Source organism: Lactuca virosa, chromosome 8 (assembly GCF_052849685.1).
Source record: "Lactuca virosa cultivar CGN04683 chromosome 8, Lactuca_virosa_CGN04683_v6, whole genome shotgun sequence".
Taxonomy (NCBI): Eukaryota; Viridiplantae; Streptophyta; class Magnoliopsida; order Asterales; family Asteraceae; genus Lactuca; species Lactuca virosa.
The window spans coordinates 335,380,949-335,386,982 of record NC_136433.1 but is presented as its reverse complement, the minus strand read 5'-3'; the positions used below and the strand labels follow the sequence as shown (position 1 = coordinate 335,386,982).

Below are 6,034 nucleotides of genomic sequence, written 5' to 3'. Positions count from 1 at the left end.
GAAGCTAACACTAATCACCCCAAAGTTCATAGACCAAAAAGATTATATATATATATATATATATATATATATATATATATATATATATATATATATATATATATATATATATATATATATATATATATATATATATATATATATATATATATATATATATATACAGAGAGAGAGAGAGAGAGAGAGTTAGGTTCATATGTGGATGAACATCTATTGTGTGAAAGTAGGAACCAATCAGAATTTAACAAAAATTAAATTATTAATTAAATCAATAAGGATATATTAGTAATATTGCTTCTATATATTAATTAGTATCTAAAAGTAAACGCAGATATATTTGGAAAATCCCTGAAATTATGGGTAAGTTACCCTTAAAATCCCATTAATCCCACTGTGATACATATCTCGGTTGCATCACCACCACCATCATCCCACCCCCTCTTACCCTCTTCATTGATCATCTCCCACATCTCCTCTCTGTGTCGATGATGACAGAAAGAAGGAACCACCATAATAATCATCGCATCCACGACCTTCTTCGATTATTAACCAGGTGCATTCAATCAACTAACAACAAAGTTATAGGGATCGCTTCCACTATTTTCGCAGCATATCTACCTTCAGAACCCACCTGGAAATCGAAAAGATGGAGAGGATATCTTCATCTCCAGTGCTTGCATTTTCTAATTCAACCAAGTAAGAAAAAACCGCATCTCCCCAATTGTTAACTTTTGTTTTTACTGAAATCCCTAATTTTGAAAATTTCTTAATTAGTTTTCTTCTAAATTGAAGAACCGGTTCTTGATTTTTCCCATTAATACTAAGGGAATCAGGTCAACATCTTCAGAATTCACCATTTTGTACCCATGTAAGTAAATGCATCTCCTACCTGCATCGTGTGAATAAGTACAAAGACTATTTGGTCCGCAAATACCATGAACCCTATAAGAACGGGAAACGACTTGCCATTGAACTTTCCATTCCTTTCTTGTTTGATGTTCAATGAAACCGTACACTCTTAGATTACCATCGATTTCGATCTTCATCATTCTTTGGGGTCCGATTCCATAATCAAAGGAGAAAATTTCAAGACCATCTGATGACTTAAATTCACCATCGGAATTAAGGCTTGCTCTTCGATTGTATACATATTGGTATCTCCCAACTTCCCAATGTAGAAAACGGGGATCATGCCAGAAGACTCTAGTGGATACTGGATCTTCATAATGAAGACGAAGAATGCTATCATAGTCATCGAAAAAGAGCTTATAGAAACACGAGGCGTAACTCGTAGAACTTCTTGAAGAAACAAGTTGTCTGTTCGTAGTTAAGGGTTGATCTGGAAGAAGGGTATCTATTGGATAATCAAAGCTTTGCCAAAGAGATTGTTCTCTTTCAAAGAGAATAAGGTTATATGTGTCATGCAGTTGCAATTGCAATGAAATAGAAGAGGTTGATTTTGTGTGGGTTGACCAAATAATGTACTGCTCAGCATCTGTTAAAGCAAGATTGCCATCTTCAAATAATATAAACTTCAAGTATTTTCCGTTTATAGGTGCATCTCGGTTAGCCATCCAGACCACTGTGGGAACCCCAGTCGTGGGTTGATCCATGAACCACACAACAAAGCAATAAGCATTCTCTCCAACCTAATGAAAACCTGTTGTGAAAAGCCCATTTGCCGAAACAAAAACGTCATCGTGGAAGTCATTTCCTCATAGCCATCGATGTCGTATTATTTTCCCATTCCGACTATGAGTCTCCTCATGTTTTATCAATTACGGTATGTCTCTCCCTTGCTTTTTCAAAACTTATTTATCTATGTGTTTACATTTTAGTATCCCTTGAACTGTTCAAGGCTACTTGTTGGTGTTTATGACAATTACTCTTAATAAATTATTGCGTTAGATGACTGATATAAATCTGGGCAATTTCGTCTTTGTTGGATTAGGAAGTAAATTACTCTCCTTGGCATTATCTAAAGATGTTAATAGAAATCTAATTTGTTTTACATTCTAACAAAGTATTATATCAAGAACACGTGTTTTATGTAATATTCAGATTCTCACAGAATGCCTTTTATTATGTTTGCAGGTCTACAGGTCAATGACAATGTATTATTTAAAAAATGAATCTTTTTTACATGTTACATTACATAAATACTGGAAACAAACCAAGAGCAGATGGGGATTCCTCAAGAATTGCAAGAATTTTTTTTGATTTTTTATTCATTTGATGTATTTCACTTTATAAATGTATTTTTATTTCCATTCATATAAAAGTGTAAACAAATTCTGCAAGAATATATCTTTTACATTAATATTTTAACATTTCAAATGATATGTTATTCAAATGCAATGTTATTCTGCAAAATTAGTATTCTAAAATTCTCATAGAATGTCATTCTGTTATGAAGTCATTCTGGCAGAATAAAAAATCGGGTAAAATTAAAAATAACGTTAGAATTAAAATTGAATTAATTAAAAAAATTCAGAATTCAAAATAAAAATAATCAAATATCCCTTAAATTTCGAAAAATTCATTAATTAAATTCATGTTTCCTAATTTGAAGATAATGCAAATGTACAATGTTACCCTTTTTTTAATTAAATGACATATATTCTATTTTCTTTAAATTAATAATATTGGTAAATCAATTTCTTAAAATAACAAAAATCATTGGTCTATATTCGTCCCTACATCTACACAATAGATGTAATCCACATTATAACATATATATATATATATATATATATATATATATATATATATATATATATATATATATATATATATATATGTGTGTGTGTGTGTGTGTGTATGGGGTGGGGGGGGGGGAATCAATAGAAAATGCATAAAGGTTTGGAAACCCTAAAACCTAAAAACTCGATAGAAATACATAGAAAAAAAATACTTTAAGATATCTATTTTTATTTACTTTATAGGGATAAAAATCGCAGGTTTTGGGATACATTCGCTGAAAAAAATTATAAATTTTTTTTTTTAGCAATTTTTTTATTTTGTAAAGTCAAAAAAAAAGATTAGATATCTCAAAGTATTTTTTTTTTTATAGATTTTTAGGTTTTTTAGAGTTTTTTTAGGTTTATGCATTTTCTATTGATCTTTCATATATATATATATATATATATATATATATATATATATATATATATATATATATATATTGAATACGAAAATACTTATATAATAAAATCGAGTAAAATTATATCATATAGTTCCATCCAACACATATTGCAGATAATAGGCACATATATCATTTAATCATCTAAAGATTTCATATCTATGTGTAAGATGAAAGTAACTATGCACTTACTTGATAAAAGGGACGGCTGACAATTTCGGCAGCGCTTCGCTTCGTACTTTGAAAAGACCTAGACGCATAAAGTACTAAGCCTTAGTCTAGTATCGTAATCCTGGTGACTAAAATAATTATATTCTAGATTCCTCACTAATCCCAATGTCCACATCAGGATCTATCAAGTAAGGATCAACCAGGCCGAACAGTTGGGAGGCAGGACCATTTCAGCATATAACCTTTCTGAATCCAACAACCAAACCAACATGACCATTCTAGACACCTCTCACGTATGTAGATCAATCAACATTATAACTGGAATTACTGAGAAATCTTATTTATAGGTTCATAATAACGACTATGACTATAAATATAAGTTACACTAAAAGCGATATAAGTGTAGCTTAACTTATAGAGATTTTGCTGACAAAAGTCCAGAAATAGCACTGGCAGAACTCCAGCCTACTAGCTACTATATGTCGGGCTTTTTGGGGCCTCAGGGCTTCACCAGGGACTCAAAACTAAGGGAAAATGGGGCTAAGTTTGAGAGAAACTCGAGAGAGAAGTTTGGGAGGGTGTGGAGATCGAATTGAGAGTTGAAGCTCTATGTATACCTAAAATATCTAAAAGCGCGTCGCTCACGCTGTCTGTGCGCGCCGTACACTTTGTCGGGTGGGTGACATAGCTCCATGCAGAGTCTGACACATGGTGGAAATCTAGTGGAGTGTCAGAGCGTGCCGCGAACACCGCGCACACACGTATTTTCAGTTTTTTCAAAAAATAATATATTCTTCATACGAGCTCCGTTTAATATATCTTTATCGTCTAGCCCGAATCTGCGGGCATTACAATGTGACGAAGGTCTGATCCACAATTATTTTGTGTGACATCTCCATTTTTACGACAATTTTAAAACTTTTTATTTATGCTTATTTAAAACAGAGTTTATTTATAAATGCAAAATTTGGTCCCGTAAAAGTATTTATGAAGAAATGTTTTCATTGATTTATAAAAGCTTGGGATGCTGTAACTTATACAAAACATAAACATAAACAAGCCTAACAGTATCTTAGACTAACAGTTTCCATCTCCTTGAATCTCTCATCATTTATGTATCTTTATACTACTACCTGTGATACAAAGAAGCCGGGTGGGTCAGGTTGGGAAACCTGGTGAGTACATAGGGTTTTCAACTCACAATAATATAGTTAATATGTTTAATTATCAAACAAATGGCCCAAATTACCCATCCCCATTTTATTATTTATTCTTCCTTAAGGATCTATCCTAAGGGCCATCTTAGTCATCGTTGCTAACATTACTGTTACAACTAGCATTTTTTTCTAGGAAATTCTATTCTCATGAAAACATCATCTATTGTAAGGCTTGTACTCTAAGTGAATATCATACTCTATGTTCAATCAACGTCATCCATTTGAATCCAAACTCTTGAATGAAGGTCAAAACCTAATACAATACATCTCATATGTTCAACTATGGGTTGAAAACCCTAGAAATCCCGGTTCAAGTTCATTATGGACTAGGATCCTCTTATTGGGCCTTTTGGGCCAATAAACCTTCAATTTGACTATTTTGGGCCTAGGAACCTTATTTGGGCTCTAATTGGACCCACAATCATGAAACTAGAGTATTTTGGGCCATGTGGGCCTAAAATAATTCATTTTATCTCTAATAGGCCTTTTTAGGCCATAAATGATCCCAATTGCCCTAATGGGCCGTAAACCCTTTTAATTGGGATTCATAGATTCGAACAAGTCAAGAGAAGGCCCAAATTACTTCAATCCCTTCTTCTTAGCCCAATTCTTGGCCCAAACAAACAAAAAATAAAGAAATAAAGAAATGGAAGAAGGTTTGATTAAAACTTGACAACACATAATTATCTATCATCTAAACACATACTTCAAGGAAATCTATTATCCTTCATGCAAAATTCCTAATCTCTTCTCTCCCCTCTCTCTACTTACGGCCTAAAGCCACTCCCCACCATCATACTTCTCTATTTTGAACACATTATACTCTCTAAATTCTCCAAATAAAGCCTCTCAACTTCCTCACTAAAAATCGTGTGTACATGAGTGTATGTCCAAGAATCTTTCCACAAGATCACCTCTAGGTAAGTTGTTATCACATTCAAATGATTTGTTTCCATTTCATGCAAGGATTCTCACCCATAAACACTTTACTTCACGTTCTAGCTTCCTAGAAACATTCAAGTTTCAAAAACTCTCCCTAAGAAGCACTCAAGATCCAAAATCAACATCATCTACTCTCTTCCTTCACCAAAAACCGAAACAACAAAGCAAGGTGAGTTCATACCCCCTATTTTCGATTTTTACCTTGTTTTGGGGGAGAATACAAGTTGTTTTGTGTAGATCTATGTGTGTATGCATGAATATGTGTGTTTTTCATGATTTATTTGGTGGTTATGTGTTATTTGCTTCATAAATCTAAAAATATGTTAAGAATATTAAGTTTATCACTTGGATCTACATGAAAACCTTGAGAAAAGTATGTGTTATCACATATAATACATTTAAACTTGTAGATCTGGGATTTATACACTTCAAATAGCAAAAATGAGTGTTGTGGTCACAGATCTATAAACTAAACTCAAAAATCAGCCCTTGACAGAAAAGTTTTGGTCCAATCTCGAACTGTTTTGACCACCTTAATGATAATATTTTTCAAAAATGTTTT

General features: G+C 32.7%; 1 long non-coding RNA gene across 1 annotated transcript; it reads left to right on the top strand.

The window, feature by feature from the left end:
* Positions 1-243: 243 nt before the first annotated feature.
* LOC145133626 (uncharacterized) lies at positions 244-2,208 on the top strand. Its single transcript, XR_013718655.1, has 3 exons — positions 244-696; positions 775-1,783; positions 2,095-2,208. It is a non-coding gene; the product is annotated as an uncharacterized LOC145133626 (long non-coding RNA).
* The last annotated feature ends 3,826 nt before the right edge of the window (positions 2,209-6,034 follow it).